Raw genomic sequence first — 22146 nt, forward strand, 5'->3', positions numbered from 1 at the left:
ATCGGCTGCAGCACTGTCGACAGAACGTCAGCTTCGCGGCCAATGCCACAGGCCGGGAGCAGAGGCGAGACTCACCGGTAGACCCAGGTAGGGTGAGTAGAGCGCGGTTAGTTGCTTTCTAATAGCCTGCAGCCGGGGATTAACTTTTAATGAAAGGGAACAATCCCTTTGACTGTCTGCAGCGCGCCACACCTAGGAAGCGCACTCTCACACACAAGCCAGCATGCACACGTGCTCGCACGTGACAACACCCCCTATCTGCCCCTACAACCTATCCGTCACCATGCGTCAGACTCTCCTGCCTGTTTTATGATTTCAGGGCCCTAGCAGGAATCACCCCCCCCCTCCCCAATTCCTTCCGCACCTTCCTTGCCTTCCTTGCACTGAGGTTAGCTCTTTGTCAGCCGTCTGGCTTGGTTACACAAGATTCTTTGCAGAGAAACATGTTACTTCTGCTGGCCCTCGCTAGGCGGCCGGCATCCAAAACCTTCCCTGGGCACCTGCTGAAAGCCTGGCCCCTTCACGGCCCCGGGTGCTTTTAACTCCATCATTTCCACACGGCGAGCTGCGGAGTCAATAAGCAATCCTAGCCGTGGCAAGGAGCTCGGTGTCAGGCATGCGTGAAGGCGGCGGGGTAGCGTACTTAGCTGCCAACTGGCTCAGAGGCCTTGGGGCTTCCATCATCTAAGTTACTTAAGGTTGGTGTCCGGCAAGGCGCCGTTCCATGCTAGCCGAGCTGGGCAGTAGGGCAAAACGTCATCAAAATGGTCTACAGCACCCGGTGTTCCCAGGAGGTATCCCATCCAAGTACTTTTCGAGCCCAGCCCTGCTTTGCTTCCGAGATCAGACGAAATCAGGCGCATCCAAGGTGGTATGGCCAGAAGACGATGCTCGATCCATCGCCCGGCCAGCCTTTCTCAGGATCGCTTGGTGGCGAGCAATCTGGCCGTGACGGGGCGGGCTCCGAAGGGTACATGCAAAGGCTGTGCCGTCCCTACAGGTGTGGTTTGTTTAGCAGTGATTCACCCGCCGCATCAGGTGTCTTCAAAAATGGCTCGGCGCAGGGTCTCCTGCAGGCTAAACCCTTCATCGCGGTAATGTGACAGAAAGAGCAAGCTGGACCCGTAACTTGGGGGTGGAGCGAGACGTCCAGGGGTGAATGAAGGAAGAGGGTGAGAAGGTTGCCAGTGACTTTGAGCTGCTCTTCAGGGGAGAGGGTCGTGTTGCCTGCAAAGGTCTTCTGCTTGGGGTTACCGGTGGTTGCCTCCAGCCACCCGGGAGACGCTGGTCCTGGTGAAAAGGAGCCTAGTATTAAAAGTAAATAAGCAACAATGCTGGAGGCCCACGGTGATCAGAAGGAAGCTGGTATTTTGCAGAGATGAAATAGCGCAAGAGAGAAAGCAAATGAAAAAAAGAAAAGAGAATGAATGTGTGCACTTGTGAAAGGGAATGGAAAAAAGGCATAGAAAAGAGTGCCCCCTGCTGGTGGAAGGAAGGAAAAAGCAAAAGCCTACAGCACCTGGTATTCCCAGGTGGTCTCCCATCCAAGTACTAACCAGGCCCATCTCTGCTTAGCTTCTGAGATCAGACAAGATTGGGCGGGTTCAGGGTGGTGTGGCCGTAGGCAGAGACAAGCTTCTAACTTGCTGCTTTTCTACTTTGAAGTCTGGCTGCCGGCTGCCCTTTCCAGTGCTCAGCAAGACCAGGTCCTTTTGTGCTTTCCCTTTTCTTCAATTTTTTTGCTGGCTTCCTTAAAAGGTCTTGTAGACAGAAGGTCCACTCAGAGCCGCTGAGCTCACTGATCGGCTGCAGCGCTGTCGACGGAACGTCAGCTTCACGACCAATGCCACAGGCCGGGAGCAGAGGCGAGACTCACCGGTAGACCTGGGTAGGGTGAGTAGAGCGCGTTTAGTTGCATTCTAATAGGCTGCAGCCAGGGATTAACTTTTAATGAAAGGAAACAATCCCTTTGACTGTCTGCAGCATGCCACACCTAGGAAGCGCACTCTCACACACAAGCCAGCATGCACACGTGCTCGCACGTGACAACACCCCCTATCTGCCCCTGCAACCTCTCCGTCACCATGCGTCAGACTCTCCTGCCTGTTTTATGATTTCAGGGCCCTAGCAGGAATCACCCCCCCTCCCCAATTCCTTCCGCACCTTCCTTGCCTTCCTTGCACTGAGGTTAGCTCTTTGGCAGCCGTCTGGCTTGGTTACACAAGCTTCTTTGCAGAGAAACATGTTACTTCTGCTGGCCCTCGCTAGGCGGCCGGCATCCAAAACCTTCCCTGGGCACCTGCTGAAAGCTTGGCCCCTTCACGGCCCCGGGTGCTCTTAACGCCATTATGTCCACATGGCGAGCTGCGGAGTCAATAAGCACTCCTAGCCGTGGTAAGGAGCTCGGTGTCAGGCCTGTGTGAAGGGCGGCGGGGTAGCGTACTTAGCTGCCAACTGGCTCAGAGGCCTTGGGGCTTCCATCATCTAAGTTACTTAAGGTCGGTGTCCGGCAAGGCGCCGTTCCATGCTAGCCGAGCTGGGCAGTAGGACAAAACGTCATCAAAATGGTCTACAGCACCCGGTATTCCCAGGAGGTCTCCCATTAAAGTACTGACCGAGCCCAGCCCTGATTTGCTTCCGAGATCAGACGAGATCGGGTGTATCCAAGGTGGTATGGCCAGTAGACGCTGCTCAATCCATCGCCCGGCCAGCCTTTCTCAGGATCGCTTGGTGGCGAGCAATCTGGCCGTGACGGGGCGGGCTCCGAAGGGTCCATGCAAACCCTGTGCCGTCCCTACAGGTGTGGTTTGTTTAGCAGTGATTCACCCGCCGCATCAGGTGTCTTCAAAAATGTCTCGCCGCTGGGTCTCCTGCAGGCTAAACCCTTCATCGCGGTAATGTGACAGAAAGAGCAAGCTGGACCCGTAAATTGGGGACGGAGCGAGACGTCCATGGGTGAATGAAGGAAGAGGGTGAGATGGTTGCCAGTGACTTTGAGCTGCTCTTCAGGGGGGAGGGTCGTGTTGCCTGCAAAGGTCTTCTGCTTGGGGTTACCGGTGGTTGCCTCCAGCCACCCGGGAGACGCTGGTCCTGGTGAAAAGGAGCCTAGTATTAAAAGTAAATAAGCAACAGTGCTGGAGTCCCACGGTGATCAGAAGGAAGCTGGTATTTTGCAGAGATGAAATAGCGCAAGAGAGAAAGCAAATGAAAAAAAGAAAAGAGAATGAATGTGTGCACTTGTGAAAGGGAATGGAAAAAAGGCATAGAAAAGAGTGCCCCCTGCTGGTGGAAGGAAGGAAAAAGCAAAAGCCTACAGCACCTGGTATTCCCAGGCAGTCTCCCATCCAAGTACTAACCAGGCCCATCTCTGCTTAGCTTCTGAGATCAGACAAGATTGGGCATGTTCAGGGTGGTGTGGCCGTAGGCAGAGACAAGCTTCGCACTTGCTGCTTTTCTACTTTGAAGTCTGGCTGCCGGCTGCCCTTTCCAGTGCTCAGCAAGACCAGGTCCTTTTGTGCTTTCCCTTTTCTTCAATTTTTTTGCTGGCTTCCTTAAAAGGTCTTGTAGACAGAAGGTCCACTCAGAGCCGCTGAGCTCACTGATCGGCTGCAGCGCTGTCGACGGAACGTCAGCTTCACGACCAATGCCACAGGCCGGGAGCAGAGGCGAGACTCACCGGTAGACCTGGGTAGGGTGAGTAGAGCGCGTTTAGTTGCATTCTAATAGGCTGCAGCCAGGGATTAACTTTTAATGAAAGGAAACAATCCCTTTGACTGTCTGCAGCACGCCACACCTAGGAAGCGCACTCTCACACACAAGCCAGCATGCACACGTGCTCGCACGTGACAACACCCCCTATCTGCCCCTGCAACCTCTCCGTCACCATGCGTCAGACTCTCCTGCCTGTTTTATGATTTCAGGGCCCTAGCAGGAATCACCCCCCCTCCCCAATTCCTTCCGCACCTTCCTTGCCTTCCTTGCACTGAGGTTAGCTCTTTGGCAGCCGTCTGGCTTGGTTACACAAGCTTCTTTGCAGAGAAACATGTTACTTCTGCTGGCCCTCGCTAGGCGGCCGGCATCCAAAACCTTCCCTGGGCACCTGCTGAAAGCTTGGCCCCTTCACGGCCCCGGGTGCTCTTAACGCCATTATTTCCACATGGCGAGCTGCGGAGTCAATAAGCACTCCTAGCCGTGGTAAGGAGCTCGGTGTCAGGCCTGTGTGAAGGGCGGCGGGGTAGCGTACTTAGCTGCCAACTGGCTCAGAGGCCTTGGGGCTTCCATCATCTAAGTTACTTAAGGTCGGTGTCCGGCAAGGCGCCGTTCCATGCTAGCCGAGCTGGGCAGTAGGGCAAAACGTCATCAAAATGGTCTACAGCACCCGGTATTCCCAGGAGGTCTCCCATTAAAGTACTGTCCGAGCCCAGCCTTGATTTGCTTCCGAGATCAGACGAGATCGGGCGTATCCAAGGTGGTATGGCCAGTAGACGCTGCTCAATCCATCGCCCGGCCAGCCTTTCTCAGGATCGCTTGGTGGCGAGCAATCTGGCCGTGACGGGGCGGGCTCCGAAGGGTCCATGCAAAGGCTGTGCCGTCCCTACAGGTGTGGTTTGTTTAGCAGTGATTCACCCGCCGCATCAGGTGTCTTCAAAAATGTCTCGCCGCTGGGTCTCCTGCAGGCTAAACCCTTCATCGCGGTAATGTGACAGAAAGAGCAAGCTGGACCCGTAACTTGGGGACGGAGCGAGACGTCCAGGGGTGAATGAAGGAAGAGGGTGAGATGGTTGCCAGTGACTTTGAGCTGCTCTTCAGGGGGGAGGGTCGTGTTGCCTGCAAAGGTCTTCTGCTTGGGGTTACCGGTGGTTGCTTCCAGCCACCCGGGAGACGCTGGTCCTGGTGAAAAGGAGCCTAGTATTAAAAGTAAATAAGCAACAATGCTGGAGGCCCACAGTGATCAGAAGGATGCTGGTATTTTGCAGAGATGAAATAGCTCAAGAGAGAAAGCAAATGAAAAAAAGAAAAGAGAATGAATGTGTGCACTTGTGAAAGGGAATGGAAAAAAGGCATAGAAGAGAGTGCCCCCTGCTGGTGGAAGGAAGGAAAAAGCAAAAGCCTACAGCACCTGGCATTCCCAGGCGGTCTCTGTTAAATGGTTAATTATGTAAATTCATTTGGAATGTTAATCGATAATCATTTTTCTGAGTTCTATGCCTCAGCCATCGTGTCTAGTTGACATACGCTATTTGTGTGTGTATTTTTGGTTCACTACCATATGTAGAACAGGTGTCCATACGACTGGCTATAAAAGTCCATGGTACAGAAAGGGGGGGCTCTCTTGCTCTGCCCACCCCACAAGACACAGAATCTTCATGCTGAGAAGCAGATGACATGTAGGCCTGGACACATGCTGGACAAAGACATGATTTACCAGCCAGGATCCAAGGAAAGATGGGTGAATCTCAACAATTAAGCTAATTATGGACAAATGGACAATTACTTTATAACTAATTATTGTATGTACCTGCTGCAATCTGATTCTTTTTAATGGACCATCCAAGAATAAATAGATACATTTTTTTATAAGAATATCGTGATATTGATACTTTGAGAAGTCCTCAGTAGAAAAAAATAATACAGGAAGAGTATTATTTTACAATGGTGAGCCAGCCAGTCCTGTTTTTTTGTTTTTTAAATTAAGTAAGTGAATTTCTTCCGTGAACAAGGGGGAAGTCCTGACGAGCTGAACAGCTGTTGTTCACGTGTCAGTAAATTCACTAGTTTGTCACGAGAAGCAGAAAGGACCTACAGACTGAGGAAAGACAGGAAGCAGAGGTACTAACAAGGAACAGAATCACACAGGAAAAGAATCAGACGAACTGAAGACAGGACGTGCTGATAAAGAGAAGCCAAGGAATCTTAAGGTAAGCAAAATATGGATATAATTTCTTCTTTTGCTAAACAAAGTAATATTAATTTCAAAGTTAATGTAGGAGATGACATAGAAGTTTTGTGGCTCAGTTTATACAAAGAATGTGAATTGCAGAATTTACAGTTAACTTCTAAATTGGTAAATAGAGACAAACAGAAATTGAGAAATATTCTACATTTGGTAGATTTTTTTCATAGTCTTGTGTTAGAGATTTCTAAGCAGGAAAATAGTGTAGAAGTGTCAGACGGTGATACTGATTCTGACTGTAATGTGGAAAATGAACAAGAAGTAAGACACGTGTCTGTAACTGAAGGTAACCTTGGGTCTGACCAAGAGACGGACATACAGAAACCTGACATGGGAGGAGACATGACTGACATACGAGAAACCGATATGCTAGGTGATGTGGGAGGAGACGTGAGTGACGTAGGAGGAACGGACGTACAAGAGCCACTAAAAATATCAGAGAATTCTGGAATTACCCAGGCTCAACTCCAAATTAAAATGAGGAAAAATTTGCTGAAATTATACAAAATCATGCCAAAATATGATGTCAAAATCCATGCCTGTAGAAATTCAGAGACATTTGAGAGCTTCTCTGATAAGTTTGATTTATCCAATGAGGAGAGGAATCAATTATTTAAAATATGGATTCCTGTGACATTGTCCAGACGTTTACATTTAATGCCCTGTGAAAATGACTCTCCTAATGGATGGGAAAATGATTCGGACAGATTAAGATATTTGATCTATTGTGTCACAAAGGATTTTCCCAACATAGAAGATCTGCAGAAACTAAGGATTGGTAGGAAGGAATGTACATATACATTCATGTCCATATTTGAACGGTTGTACAAAGCTCTCATCAAAAATGGAAAAGTACAACATATGATAACAACTTTTGTACAAAAATTCAAATTCCTAAATTCAGTTTCCCAAGTTATGGCATCCCAAAAAATTCATTATTTGAATGTGCGCAGATGGTGGATTTTGTTAGAAAACATGAGAATCGTGAAAAGAAAATAAATCAAGCTAAATTTATAAAACCAGGAAAGGTAAAATCTTACCAAAAGCCAATTTCAAACTCTCCTAGACTGAGTCATCCCTATAGTGAACTCTATCAAATACGCAGAAGATTTCATATATGTTATAAGCCATATCAGCCAGTGCAAAGATCCATCTCTCCACAGAATGAGTTAATTCTCAGTCAGAACTGTGATTCTCTAAAAAGGAAAATGGCTGAAACTGATGGACAGAGACAGGTGAGACGACCAACTCACAGTGACGTCATGGAATGTGGACAGAAGAACAGGCAGTTCTCTGAGGTTTTGAAGGATAGAAAAATGTCTTTCCTAAATATGGCGTTCCTGTAGATATTTGAGAGAGACAGAAGATTTGGTTTAGGGAGTGGCTAAGGAAAAACTGTAATTACAATGTTTTATCAAAATGTAATACAATGTCTCAATATTTATTTATAATCTTATACAGTAAAATTGTAGTTACATAGTTTCTAATAGTTTATATATATATATATATATATATATATACACTTGTCTAAGTAGAGATTGCGTATAATTGTATTTATATATACTTTTATAAAATATATATATATACATATTAATTAATAAATTAGAATTTCATATATATAACTTTAAGTAGCAATATTTTGAATTACATTAGAACCAACCAATATATGTATAAGATATTTAAATAATTCTGTTTCTGTATGAATTTGATATTTAATTTTATTTTCTTATATTTCCTTAGAGTTTTCATTCCAAAGCAGGATTTGATCAAAGAACTCTAAAATGGATTTATTTCTTTATTCACACAGGAAGTGAAAAAATTGCATGATTTTATGTGTATAACATTTTAAAATAATAACAATATATCTAGTTGAACTATAATATATATGTAATACTTATTAATTCTTTTGTGTTGCTAATATTTTCTGTGCATGAAGTGTTCGTGCAAATTAAAGAAGCTTTACAGCATGACGTGTGACAGCTGCGGCCTTTGAACTTTGAGCTAATAGTATAGGATCCCATTCATTCTATTTTCAACTGATGTAACTTAAGACCGGGCAGCCAGTGAAAAAAGAATCTAAGACAAGAGTTTTTTCAAGTGTCTGAAATTCCAGTGACTTACTCTCATATTATATAATATGTACTTGGGGAATATTCAAAGAAATATAAAGATATTCAATTGATATGGCAATGCGCATTAATAAATTGGGATGCAACAATTTTGGGTTAAATATATATATATATATATATATATATATATCTAAAACTTCATATGTGGAATGTTTGAGTTGAACAGATCTGTGAATGTCAGAGTGAAGGTGACAGATGAGCAAATCAGCAGCTGCTAAGTGTGATTGATGTGACAGAGGCCTCGTATGTTTGTATGTTTAAAAAAAAAAATGTTTTTTTATGTGAAGGTACAAAAATATATTTAATTCTGAGGAAATTATAATACATAATTAGGTATTATCTACATATATATATTTCTATATTTCTTTAATAATTATTATTTCTTGATTTAACTAATAGTGGATAAGGGCAACCACACATCAAAATGGTTTACAAAGCAAATTTATATTTAGAATAATTTTCCACATGATAATATTCTTGAATAACTATAATATTATTTTTAATGGTTACCTAAATAGGTACACACCTCTCTTTAGTCAAATCTATGCTACACATCAATATGAAATTTATGCACAATATTTCTAGAAGAATAATTATTTTTAATTGGGTTCTGATATATACATAAATTTTATAAAAAAATATTTTTGGTATTAAGGGGGAAAATGTGTTTTTGATCCTGATTACATAATCACTTTTGATCAATACTTATTTTCCACACATTTTAATAAAGAAGAAATAATAATAAGGTACTATGGTATAATTAAGAAGGGTATTACATGCAAAGTTGCATAATTTAATATTTTTTGGTGGTACAAGGTTATGACAAATATGAAATCATCCAGATAATGGAGCTATAAGGGTATTTTTTATGGAGAATATAATTACTCTGCATTTGTCATTAAAATTTAAAGGCCTTATTTTTATTTTTATTCTTATTTTTACTCTTAATTTTATTTTTCATTTTTAAAATTTTATTCTTACTTTATACTTCTTATTTTTCTATTTTTTAATTCTCATTTGATTTTATTTGAGTTCAATATCTCAATTGAGAAAACACATTAATATTTAATAAAGTAATGTCTAATACTAGAGTATTGCTTCATTAAATATATATTGCTAAGGAAAAAAATGTTTACATTTTCTGAGTAAACACAACAATTCATTCATTCATTTTTTCATTTATTCATTCATTCATTCATACATTCATATATTTATTCATTTTGGTTCAGGAGTATACTGTAACGGGTCTGGGAGGCGGAACCTCTGAGCTACTATACAAGGGGGCGGTCCTTGTAAGGGAGCGGGTGGCGACCAGGCAGGCAGTCACAGCAGGTGACCGGGACAGTCTCTGGAAGAATGGGCAGGAGGTCACGGCAAGTGACCGGGGCAGTCTCTGGATGAACGGGCAGATGGTCACGGCAAGTGACCGGGGCAGTCTCTGGGTGAACGGGCAGATGGTCACGGCAAGTGACCGTGGCAGTCTCTGGGTAAAGGGTTGGTACGACCTGTGGCGGCTGATGGTAGACGTGAGCTCCCAGGTGAGCAGGCGAGAGTCTCTGGATAAACGGGTGGTCACAGCATGTGACGGCGGAGCCTCCAGGAAGACCAACAGACAGGCGGCAGATGAGCGCTCCCAGGTGAGCGGGCAGGAGTCACTGGACAGGCAGGTGGTCACAGCACGTGACGGCGGGGCCTTCAGGTAGGCTAGCAGGCAGGTAGCAGATGTGCGCTCCCAGGTGAGCGGGCAAGCTGGTCCTTAGACAGACTGACAGGAGTTGTAAGGCAGACCGTCGGACCTCAGGCTAGCAGGCAGGTAGCAGAATATCAGGCAGGAATAAGACAGCAAGCTGGCAGGAATCTGGCAGGTATCTGGCAGGTAACTGGCAACGGGACCTGAGGGCTGAAGCAGAGTGGTGAACAGTGCAACAACATTGCTCGGGCACCTCCATTTTGGAGGAGGTGCCTTATATATGGTGAAGTCCTCCGGCCATTGGCCGGGGACTCCTTAGGACGGCGCGAGTTGCACCTTTAAGAGGGAGGGAGAGTGCGCGCGCCCTAAGCACAGTGGCCGGGAAGGAGCGCGCGCTGCCAGCAGAGCGGGAGGAGGACGCCGGGCACGGAGCAGAGAGGTGAGGGGAACAGCGTCCCTGCCTAGCAGAGGGCAGGGACGCCGGCACTACAGTACCCCCCCCTTTAGGCACCCCCTTTTTTAGGCCAGACAGAAATTTAGCAAGGATGAGCGGGGCATGGATGTTCTCCCGGAGCTCCCACGTTCTCTCCTCAGGACCAAACCCCTTCCAATCTACTAGAAAAAAGGTCTTTCCTCTTACCCTTTTGGTGGCAAGAATGTTCTCTACCTCAAACTCGTCCTCAGCAGAAACCGGAGCAGGAGTCGTACCTGTAGACTTGGAAAAAGAGTTAAGTACCACAGGTTTGAGGAGAGATACATGGAAGGAGTTAGGGATCCATAAGTTGGCCGGGAGTTTCAATTTATAGGCCACCGGGTTGATCTGACTGATGACCTCCAGAGGACCGATGAACCGAGGCCCTAACTTGTAAGAAGGTATCTTGAGTCGGACATATTTAGATGAGAGCCAGACTTTATCTCCAGGATGAAATTGTGGAGGATCCAGGCGTTTTTTGTCAGCGTGTCTTTTCATCCGTTCGGACGACTGAAGGAGTGCGGATCGGGTACTCTCCCAAATGGAGGAAAATTTGCTAACGAGAGATTCCGCAGCCGGGTTGTCCACAGAGGTGGAGACAGGAAAAGGAATCCGAGGATGCTGACCGAAGACTACAAAAAACGGGGATTTGGAGGTGGATTCGCTCTCGTGATTGTTATAAGAGAACTCGGCCCATGGTAGGAGATCCACCCAGTCTGAATGATGGGCATTAACGAAGTGCCGGAGGTAACTGGTCAGGTTCTGATTGATCCGCTCCACTTGACCATTGGACTGTGGGTGGTAAGCGGAAGAGAAGTCCAGGGTGACGTCTAGCAGTTTACAAGTGGCTCTCCAGAAGCGTGAGGTGAACTGTACCCCACGATCCGACATGATGTGGAGGGGCAGGCCATGAAGACGGAAGATGTGACGAATAAAGTCTTTAGCTAGCTCGGGTGCAGACGGGAGGCCTGGCAGGGGAACGAAATGAGCCATCTTGGAGAAGCGGTCAGCGACCACCCAAATGACCGTACAACCGGCAGAGACTGGGAGGTCAGTTATAAAGTCCATTGCTATATGCTGCCAGGGGGCAGCAGGTACAGAAAGTGGAAGGAGACGACCGGCTGGCAGATGTCTCGGAACCTTGCTGCGGGCGCAGGACACACAGGCAGAAACAAAGTCTATTACGTCCTTGTGCAGGGTAGGCCACCAGTAGTGCCGGGTAATAAGCTGGAGGGTCTTTTTCTGACCGGCGTGGCCAGCCAGTTTAGACGAGTGACCCCAGTGAAGGATCTTCTCCCGATCAGGTACTGATACGAACGTCTTTCCGGGAGGGAGACGATTTAGACTCACGTGAGCCACCTGCATTACTCTGGCGGGATCGATGATGTGTTTCGGATCTTCCTCGAGATCAGACACCAGAAAGGATCGAGACAAGGCGTCCGCCTTGACGTTTTTGTCAGCCGGGCGAAAATGAAGAACAAAGTCAAAGCGAGCAAAAAACAAGGACCACCGGGCTTGGCGCGGGTTAAGTCTCTGGGCATGCTGGAGATAAGCCAAGTTCTTGTGGTCAGTGTAAATTATTACCGGGTGAAGAGCCCCCTCGAGCAGGTAACGCCACTCCTCCAATGCCAGTTTGATGGCCAATAACTCTCGGTCTCCTATGGAATAATTGCGCTCTGAGGAGGAGAAGAGTTTAGAGAAGAAGCCGCAAGTTACCATCCTCCCGGAAGATGATTTTTGAGTAAGTACCGCTCCGGCTCCAGAGGAGGAGGCGTCAACTTCCAGGAAGAGCTGCTTGTTGCCGTCCGGGCAATGCAGCACCGGGGCGGAAGAGAAGGCCTGTTTTAAGGAAAGAAAGGCCTCCTCTGCTTCGGGCGGCCACTCTTTGGGATTAGTACCCTTATGGGTGAGCGCGGAAATTGGGGCAGTCCGGGAAGAGAAGTGCGGTATGAAGAGGCCGTAGTAGTTGGCGAAGCCCAGGAACCGCTGAATGGCCTTCAACCCCTCCGGTCGAGGCCATTTCTCGATGGCAGACAGTTTCTCTGGATCCATTCGTAGGCCGGTCTGAGAAATAATGTAGCACAAAAACGGAAGCGAGGTCTGCTCAAAGAGGCACTTCTCATATTTAGCGAAGAGGTGATTCTGCCTGAGCCTGAGCAGGACCTGACGAACGTCCCTCCGGTGAGTCTGGAGATCCGGAGAGAAGACCAAGATGTCGTCCAGGTACACCACTACGCAGGAGTAGAGAAGGTCCCGAAAGATGTCATTGACCAACTCTTGAAAGACGGCAGGAGCGTTACAGAGACCAAAGGGCATTACCAGATATTCATAGTGGCCGTCCCGGGTGTTGAATGCCGTCTTCCATTCATCCCCCTGACGGATACGAACCAGGTTGTACGCCCCACGGAGGTCCAGTTTGGTGAAGATTCTAGCCCCCCTCAGACGATCAAATAACTCCGGAATGAGCGGAAGGGGGTACTTATTCTTCACCGTGATCTGGTTAAGGCCTCTATAGTCTATACAGGGACAGAGAGAGCCGTCCTTCTTTTTGACGAAAAAGAAGCCTGCTCCCGCCGGGGAGGTAGATTTCCGGATGAATCCCCTGGCCAGATTCTCCTCAATATATTCGGACATCGACCGGGTCTCAGCAGCGGATAATGGATAAATACGCCCACGGGGAAGAGTAGTACCGGGTAACAGGTCGATAGGGCAGTCGTATGGTCTATGAGGGGGTAGTGTCTCTGCCTCCTTTTTATTAAAGACATCAGCATAAGACCAATAAGGAATCGGAAGTCCAGGTAGATTAGCTGGGGTAGGAGAAGGACGGACGGGATGGACGGGAACCAGACACGTCTTATGGCAGTCCTGTCCCCAGCGAAGGACTTCTCCGGTCTGCCAGTCAAGCACGGGTGCATGTCTCTGGAGCCAAGGTAGACCTAGCAAGAGGGCGTGAGAGAGTCCAGGCAGAACATGAAAGGAGATACTCTCAGAATGCAGCATTCCCACCTGCAGAGTAATGGATTCGGTGATGAGTTGGATGGGGAGTGGTAAGAGACCCCCATCCACGGCAGCAACAGACAAGGGTACAGCCAGAGGTTTGGTGGGGATGCGGTATTTCTCTACCAGGGACTGTGAAATAAGATTCCCGGCTGCTCCAGAGTCAAGTTGGGCTAGTTCGAAATAACGGTTCTCCCCGCAGACGATTGAGACTGACAGCAGCAGAGATGGAGAGGATTTATTCTTGTCTAGGTCGACCTCTCTGAGCGAACCTAGACACAGGCGTTTCCCGACCTCTCCGGGCAGGCACGGATCCGGTGCTCCTTACTGCCACAGTAGAAGCAGCTCCCCTCGGCACGGCGGAAGTCCTGACGGGTTTTGACCATCTTGGTCTGGTCTGAAGCAGAGTAGTGAAAATTGCAACAACATTGCTCGGGCACCTCCATTTTGGAGGAGGTGCCTTATATATGGTGAAGTCCTCCGGACATTGGCCCGGGACTCCTTATGACGGCGCGCGCGGCCCCTTCAAGAGGGAGGGAGAGCGCGCGCGCCCTAAGCACAGTGGCCAGGAAGGAGCGCGCGCTGCCAGCAGAGCGGGAGGAGGACCCCGGGCACGGAGCAGAGAGGTGAGGGGAACAGCGTCCCTGCCTAGCAAAGGGCAGGGACGCCGGCACTACATATACATTCTTTGATATTATTGGTTTAATAAAGATATAAAAACTTGTTTTTTCAAAATACACTGACACCTATGGGTTGGAAAAGGTAATTACACCTATGACATAAAAATGTTCTATCATATGGAGAACTTGATTGATAATGAATTATTATCTATTATTGTTTATTATTCCAAACATAATTTATTTTAATATTTTGATAATAATTAGATGGATATTACTGATTGCTATGGTACGCTGTGATATTATAGGTTAGGAAAAACTGCCAGATTTGGTATCAGATTAGGGAATGAAGACTTCAATCAAGACATCGCAATTATGAATTCTATCTTAATAAAGACTTTTAATTTTTATAAATCAAAGAGATTCTCAAAAGTTACAAGAAGAAGCAACTGATATCCGGACGTCTCAGAAGGTAACAGGTGTGAATGCTGAGTGTTATAATAGACTGTGTCCATTACATACAATACAATTCACACCACTGATCACCAGGACGGCAGAGGACGATGATCCTATATGTACTGTGTTGTGTTCAAGTTTCATCACGTTCCAGTGGTTTCTTATCACCTGCAACGCTTCAATGAAAGCTAGTGAACAGGTAATACCTGGCATATGTGTCCTGTATATAAAGGACTGAGTACTGGTTATGGTGCTATATAAAGCAGGAAAGTGTCAAGTTAACCCTTGCTTTACTGACCAAAGACGTCACATCTGTTCCAAAAGTGACACGAGACCAGTGCGGACACACGGAAGATTCCAAAGACGATCCAACGTAAGTCCAGGTGACACTGCACAGATATTAAAGCTACATTTCATCCATGGACTTTGTTTTCTTATCAACTGACACACATGATCTTTCTAATAAAGAGTACAGTTTATGGACTGAACAATAATGAGCACAATTATGGACTGTACAATATCTACATGCTGTAATTTATTTCAAAGGAGTTTTCATCTAAAGACTGTGTTATAAAAGAACCAAGAAGAAGACGAGACGACGACCCGATGACATCAGATGATGACGATTGAACCCGCGATTGCTTCAATTTAGATATAGGGAAGTATAATTATACATATTAAATGAATATTAGTCACGGCTTACCATAACATGAATTCACATCATTATATAACAATAATCCGATATTGATACTATTATTACTATTATTATTATTATGGAAATTTAATGATATTGCCAAGGAAGAAGGAAAGAAAAAATGATTGATGAATGTATCTTCTTTTGAGAATTTTCAGTTAAAGTCCTTTTATTCTCAAAAAGTGGGAAATGTTAAATGGTTAATTATGGAAATTCATTTGGAATGTTAATCGATAATCATTTTTCTGAGTTCTATGCCTCAGCCATCGTGTCTAGATGACATGCGCTAATTGTGTGTGTATTTTTGATTCACTACCATATGTAGAACAGGTGTCCATACGACTGGCTATAAAAGCCCATGGTACAGAAAGGGGGGGCTCTCTTGCTCTGCCCACCCCACAAGACACAGAATCTTCATGCTGAGAAGCAGATGACATGTAGGCCTGGACACATGCTGGACAAAGACATGATTTACCAGCCAGGATCCAAGGAAAGATGGGTGAATCTCAGCAATTAAACAATTAAGCTAATTATGGACAAATGGACAATTACTTTATAACTAATTATTGTATGTACCTGCTGCAATCTGATTCTTTTTAATGGACAATCCAAGAATAAATAGATACATTTTTTTATAAGAATATCGTGATATTGATACTTTGAGAAGTCCTCAGAAGAAAAAAATAATACAGGAAGTGTATTATTTTACAGTCTCCCATCCAAGTACTAACCAGGCCCGACCCTGCTTAGCTTCCAAGATCAGATGAGATCGGGCGTGTTCAGGGTGGTGTGGCCGTAGGCAGAGACATGCCTCTCACTTGCTGCTGAAGGCTAAACCCTTCATCGCGGTAATGTGACAGAAAGAGCAAGCTGGACCTGTAACTTGGGGGCGGAGCGAGACGTCCAGGGGTGAATGAAGGAAGAGGGTGAGATGGTTGCCAGTGACTTTGAGCTGCTCTTCAGGGGGGAGGGTCATGTTGCCTGCAAAGGTCTTCTGCTTAGGGTTACCGGTGGTTGCCTCCAGCCACGCGGGAGACGCTGGTCCTGGTGAAAAGGAGCCTAGTATTAACCGGTTCAGGACCGCCCACTGTACATAAACGTCGGCGCTGCCTGGGCTCTGTGCAGCGCCGACGTTTAAAAACGGTGGGTGGTCCCGCAGCGCTCAGGACCCCCAGGGTCCTGCTAGCGCTGCGGTACCGGTTCAGAGCGATAGCTCTGACATGTGGCATCATGGGGACCTGATTGGATCAGGTCCCCATGATGTTAACCTGTTCCTATCTTTTAGATGCCGCGATCCATAGCGATCGCGGCATTTAAAAGATAGGGACAGCCGGTGGTCGGCGATCGGGACCCCCCACATACCTGTCAGCGGCGGGGATCCCGGTGCTGTGACCTCTGACATCATCGAGACCTGATTGGCTCAGGTCTCGATGATGTCAGCGTCACACCAGCCAATCAGAGAGATCACCAGGGAAGTTTGTTTTAGCAACAAACTTTCCCGGGCGATCTGTCTGATAAATGCAGTTTCTCCTCCGATCTCAGTGAGAGAGCAGAGGAGAAACAGTGTGACAAGAGCTGTCAGCCTTGCCACTGTGAAAGTAAAAAAAAAAATAAAATAAAAAAGAAAGTAAGAGTTAGGGTTAGTGAGTCTGTCAGATCAGTCAGTCCTGTCAGATCAGTCCAGTCAGATCTGTCAGTCCTGTCAGATCTGTCAGTCAGATCTGTCAGTCCTGTCAGATCTGTCAGTCAGTCAGTCCTGTCAGATTTGTCAGTCAGTCCTGTCAGATCTGTCAGTCAGTCCTGTCAGTCCTGTCAGATCTGTCAGTCAGTCAGTCCTGTCAGATCTGTCAGTCAGTCCTGTCAGATCTGTCAGTCAGTCAGTCCTGTCAGATCTGTCAGTCAGTCAGTCCTGTCAGATCTGTCAGTCAGTCAGTCCTGTCAGATCTGTCAGTCAGTCAGTCCTGTCAGATCTGTCAGTCAGTCAGATCTGTCTGTCAGTCAGTCCTGTTAGATCTGTCAGTCCTGTCAGATCTGTCAGTCAGTCAGTCCTGTCAGATCTGTCAGTCAGTCAGATCTGTCAGTCAGTCAGTCCTGTCAGATCTGTCAGTAAGTCAGTCCTGTCAGATCAGTCAGTCAGTCCTGTCACATCAGTCAGTCAGTCCTGTCAGATCAGTCCGGTCAGTCCAGTCCGGTCCCGTCCTTTCAGTCCGGTCCGTTCAGTCCAGTCAAAAAATATAAAAATAAAATGGCCCGTCAGACTTATACCGCAGAGGAGGTGTATGCCCTGCTGTGTTCTGACACTGATGACAGCGCAATCTCAGATGGAGATATGGATTTTGAGGGCTTTAGTAGCGGCGACACTGAGAGCCCAGAAATGAGCAGTGATTCTGTTCCATCCTCAAGCCCAAGGACCAGTACAGCAATAGGGGCAAATAGCGCTACTGGAGAAACGTCTCCAAATCAGGGAACACTGCCCAGTACAAGCGCTGTCCCTGCTACTAGTGAATTGGCGCACGCCAGTGTACAAGGGGCGTTGCCACATGATCTAGCATTTCCCAGATGGGAGGCTTCAGATTCGGCTGCTCCATTCAGCCCTGATTTCAATGCCATTCCTGGTATAAATGTGGAGGTGGAAGATTTTGGACCAATTCATTTTTTTAATTTGTTTTTTACAGACAGCTTGCTAGAGCATATTGTCGTGCAAACAAATTTATACGCGTCCCAATTCATAAGCCAGAATCCCCGATCTTACTATGCTAGGGCAAATTTATGGACACCAACTAATGTCCCGGAAATAAAAAAATTTTTAGGACTTACATTTGCCATGGGGCTTGTTAAAAAACCGAGCATTCGATCCTGCTGGTCCAACCACCCTGTTCAAGCCACCCCTATGTTTTCAGTCATTCTGCCTAGGACCCGTTATGAAATGCTCATGCGGTTTTGGCATTTTAACGACAATAGTCAATGCCTGCCCAGAAATGCCCCAGAACATGACAGGTTATATAAAATTAGACCCATCATTGAAAATTTGTCAGAAAAATTCTTAAGCCTCTACACCCCAACACAAAATATTTCTATAGACGAGTCCCTTGTAATATTCAAAGGAAGACTGCACCTCAAGCAATTTATCCCATCTAAAAGGGCAAGGTTTGGAATAAAGCTCTATAAAATGTGCGAAAGTTCAACCGGATACACATCCGCTTTTCGCATATATGAGGGGAAAGATAGCCAACTAAACCCACCAGGATGCCCTACTTATCTGGGGACATCTGGAAAAATTGTTTGGGAGCTGATAAGTCCATTTTTTCAAAAAGGCTACAATCTATATGTGGACAATTATTACACCAGCATACCCCTATTTAAAAGTCTGGTTGAACACAACATCGGGGCTTGTGGGACCATCCGTAAAAACCGTCAGGGGTTTCCACAACCATTGGTCAACCAAAAGTTTCAAAAGGGGCAGTCAGGGGCTGTACACAACGGAGAGCTGCTTGCCCTGAAATATAGGGATAAGAGGGATATTTTTGTCCTCAGCTCGATCCACACAGATGTCACAAAGGCCACTGTAGAACTAGGATCCACCACTCCGAAGCAAAAACCTGTGTCAGTCATTGACTACAACAAACACATGGGGGGGGTGGACCTTGCAGACCAGGTTCTACAGCCATACCAGGTATCAAGAAAGTCCTATACCTGGTATAAAAAGTTGGTTATTTATTTGTTTCAGGTGGCCACATACAATTCTTTTGTGTTGTACAAAAAAGCAGGAAATTCAGATCCTTTTCTTGATTATCAAGAAAAGGTAATTGAAAATCTTGTCTTTCAAAGTGTTAGCCCCGCTCATCCATTAGAATCTGAGGATGTGAAAAGACTCACTGAGCGACATTTTATTGCACTTATTCCAGCAACGGAAACAAGAAGGAACCCCCAGAAAAGATGTCGTGTATGTACTAAGAGAGGAATGAGGCATGATACCCGCTACTATTGCCCACAATGCCCATCATTGCCAGCCTTATGCGTCACTGACTGCTTTAAAATCTTCCACACAGAACCACGTTTTTAAACTGTAAAAATGTATCCCAATTTGTCATTCAAACATTTGGTTCATTTAGTGAATGACACATTCGAGTAGAGCTCACTTAATTTCCAGGGGGGGTTCTCCAGAATCTAAACCTTCCATTGCGTGCTTGTTTCTGGAAATCATCCATTGAGTTAAAATGGTCACTAAACCCATAGATGAATTCCCAGAGGGGTTTCATTTCCAAAATGGGGTCACTTCAGGGGGGATTCTTTAGCTCTGGTACTCTGAAAAGTGCCAGAACAGCATAATCCCCCCTGAAGTGACCCCATTATAGAAATGACACCTCTGTGGGAATTCATCTATGGGTTTAGTGACCATTTACCTATCTACTTATTTTCCCACCACTAGATTAATTTATACAGAGGAGTAGATTGTAAAATTCGGTCACTTGTTGTGGGCTTCCTCTGTTTAGGCACCTCAGGGGCTCTCCAAATGCAACATGGCGTCCGCTATCCATTCCAGTCAAATTTCCATTCCAAAAGTCAAATGGCGCTCCTTACCTTCCAAGCCATGCCGTGCGCCCAAACAGTGGCTTTGCACCACATATGGGGTATCAGCATGCTCAGGAGAAATTGCACAACACATTTTGGGGTCCATTTTTTCTGGCTGCCCTTGTGAAAATTAAAAATTTGAGGCTAAATTAGCAGTTTTGTGTTAAAAATGTGTTTTTTTATTTTCACACTTCAACATTATAAAATTCTGTGAAGCCCCTGGGGGTTCAAGGTGCTCACCACACATCTAGACAAGTTACTTGAGGGGTCTAGTTTCCAAAATGGGGTCACTTGTTGGGGGTTTCCTCTGTTTAGGCACCTCAGGGGCTCTCCAAATGCAACATGGCGTCCGCTATCCATTCCAGTCAAATTTCCATTCCAAAAGTCAAATGGCGCTCCTTACCTTCCAAGCCATGCCGTGCGCCCAAACAGTGGCTTTGCACCACATATGGGGTATCAGCGTGCTCAGGAGAAATTGCACAACACATTTTGTGGTCCATTTTTTCTGGCTTCCCTTGTGAAAATTAAAAATTTGAGGCTAAAGTAGCAGTTTTGTGTTAAAAATGTGTTTTTTTATTTTCACACTTCAACATTATAAAATTCTGTGAAGCCCCTGGGGGTTCAAGGTGCTCACCACACATCTAGATAAGTTCCTTGAGGGGTCTAGTTTCCAAAATGGGGTCACTTGTTGGGGGTTTCCTCTGTTTAGACACCTCTGGGGCTCTCCAAATGCAACATGGCGTCCGCTATCCATTCCAGTCAAATTTCCATTCCAAAAGTCAAATGGCGCTCCTTACCTTCCAAGCCATGCCGTGCACCCAAACAGTGGCTTTGCACCACATATGGGGTATCAGCGTGCTCAGGAGAAATTACACAACACATTTTGGGGTCCATTTTTTCTGGCTGCCCTTGTGAAAATTAAAAATTTGAGGTTAAAATAGCAGTTTTGTGAAAAAAAGTTAAATGTTCATTGTTTTCATCCACATTCCAAAAATTCCTGTGAAGCACCTGAAGGGTTAATAAACTTCTTGAATGTGGTTTTGAGCACCTTGAGGGGTGCAGTTTTTAGAATGGTATCACTTTTGGGTATTTTCTGTCATAAAGGCTCCTCAAAGTCACTTCAAATAAGATGTGGTCCCTAAAAAAAATGTTTTTGTAAATTTTGTTGTAAAAATGAGAAATTGCTGGTCAAATTTTAACCCTTATAGCTTCCTAACAAAAAAAAATTTTGGTTCCAAAATTGTGCTGATGTGAAGTAGACATGTGGGCAATGTTATTTATTAACTATTTTGTGTGATATATCTCTCTGATTAAAGGGCATGAAAATTCAAAGTTTGAAAATTGCAAAATTTTCAAAATTTTCGCCAAATTTCCGATTTTTTCACAATCAAACGCAAGAGATATCAAAGAAATTTTACCACAATCATGAAGTACAATATGTCACAAAAAAACAGTCTCAGAATCAGGGGGATCCGTTGAAGCGTTCCAGAGTAATTACCTCATAAAGTGACAGTGGTCAGAATTGAAAAAATTGGCCCGGTCACGAAGGCAAAAACAGGCTCTGGCGCGAAGTGGTTAAAAGTAAAGAAGCAACAATGCTGGAGGCCCACGGTGATCAGAAGGATGCTGGTATTTTGCAGAGATGAAATAGCGCAAGAGAGAAAGCAAATGAAAAAAAGAAAAGAGAATGAATGTGTGCACTTGTGAAAGGGAATGGAAAAAAGGCATAGAAGAGAGTGCCCCCTGCTGGTGGAAGGAAGAAAAAAGCAAAAGCCTACAGCACCTGGTATTCCCAGGTGGTCTCCCATCTAAGTACTAATCAGGCCCAACCCTGCTTAGCTTCTGAGATCAGACGAGTTCAGGCATGTTCAGATTGGTGTGGCCATAGGCAGAGACAGAACTCTCACTTGCTGCTTTTCTACTTTGACGTCTGGCTGCCGGCTGCCCTTTCCAGTGCTCAGCAAGACCAGGTCCTTTTGTGCTTTCCCTTCTCTTCAATTTTTTTGCTGGCTTCCTTAAAAGGTCTTGTAGACACAACGCCCCGCTCAGAGCCTCTGAGCTCACTGATCGGCTGCAGCGCTGTCGACGGAACGTCAGCTTCACGGCCAATGCCACAGGCCGGGAGCAGAGGCGAGACTCACCGGTAGACCCGGGTAGGGTGAGTAGAGCGCGGTTAGTTGCTTTCTAATAGCCTGCAGCCGGGGATTAACTTTTAATGAAAGGGAACAATCCCTTTGACTGTATGCAGCGCGCCACACCTAGGAAGCGCACTCTCACACACAAGCCAGCATGCACACGTGCTCGCACGTGACAACACCCCCTATCTGCCCCTACAACCTCTCCGTCACCATGCGTCAGACTCTCCTGCCTGTTTTATGATTTCAGGGCCCTAGCAGGAATCACCCCCCCCTCCCCAATTCCTTCCGCACCTTCCTTGCCTTCCTTGCACTGAGGTTAGCTCTTTGTCAGCCGTCTGGCTTGGTTACACAAGCTTCTTTGCAGAGAAACATGTTACTTCTGCTGGCCCTCGCTATTCGGCCGGCATCCAAAACCTTCCCTGGGCACC

General features: G+C 46.0%; 3 non-coding genes and 3 pseudogenes across 3 annotated transcripts; all 6 read right to left on the reverse strand.

Annotated features, from left to right (window-relative positions):
• Positions 1-767: 767 nt before the first annotated feature.
• LOC141269161 (5S ribosomal RNA) lies at positions 768-885 on the reverse strand (annotated as a pseudogene).
• A 622-nt stretch (positions 886-1507) lies between these two features.
• Positions 1508-1626, reverse strand: LOC141267704 (5S ribosomal RNA; annotated as a pseudogene).
• A 940-nt stretch (positions 1627-2566) lies between these two features.
• On the reverse strand, positions 2567-2686 carry LOC141267147 (5S ribosomal RNA). Its single transcript, XR_012321161.1, has one exon. It is a non-coding gene; the product is annotated as a 5S ribosomal RNA (ribosomal RNA).
• A 621-nt stretch (positions 2687-3307) lies between these two features.
• Positions 3308-3426, reverse strand: LOC141268315 (5S ribosomal RNA; annotated as a pseudogene).
• A 940-nt stretch (positions 3427-4366) lies between these two features.
• LOC141267259 (5S ribosomal RNA) lies at positions 4367-4486 on the reverse strand. Its single transcript, XR_012321268.1, has one exon. It is a non-coding gene; the product is annotated as a 5S ribosomal RNA (ribosomal RNA).
• Positions 4487-21351: 16865 nt separating this feature from the next.
• On the reverse strand, positions 21352-21470 carry LOC141266882 (5S ribosomal RNA). Its single transcript, XR_012320903.1, has one exon. It is a non-coding gene; the product is annotated as a 5S ribosomal RNA (ribosomal RNA).
• Positions 21471-22146: the final 676 nt, after the last annotated feature.

This window comes from Phyllobates terribilis, unplaced genomic scaffold (assembly GCF_046119375.1).
Source record: "Phyllobates terribilis strain yellow unplaced genomic scaffold, ASM4611937v1 Scaffold_4__5_contigs__length_816908805, whole genome shotgun sequence".
Taxonomy (NCBI): domain Eukaryota; kingdom Metazoa; phylum Chordata; class Amphibia; order Anura; family Dendrobatidae; genus Phyllobates; species Phyllobates terribilis.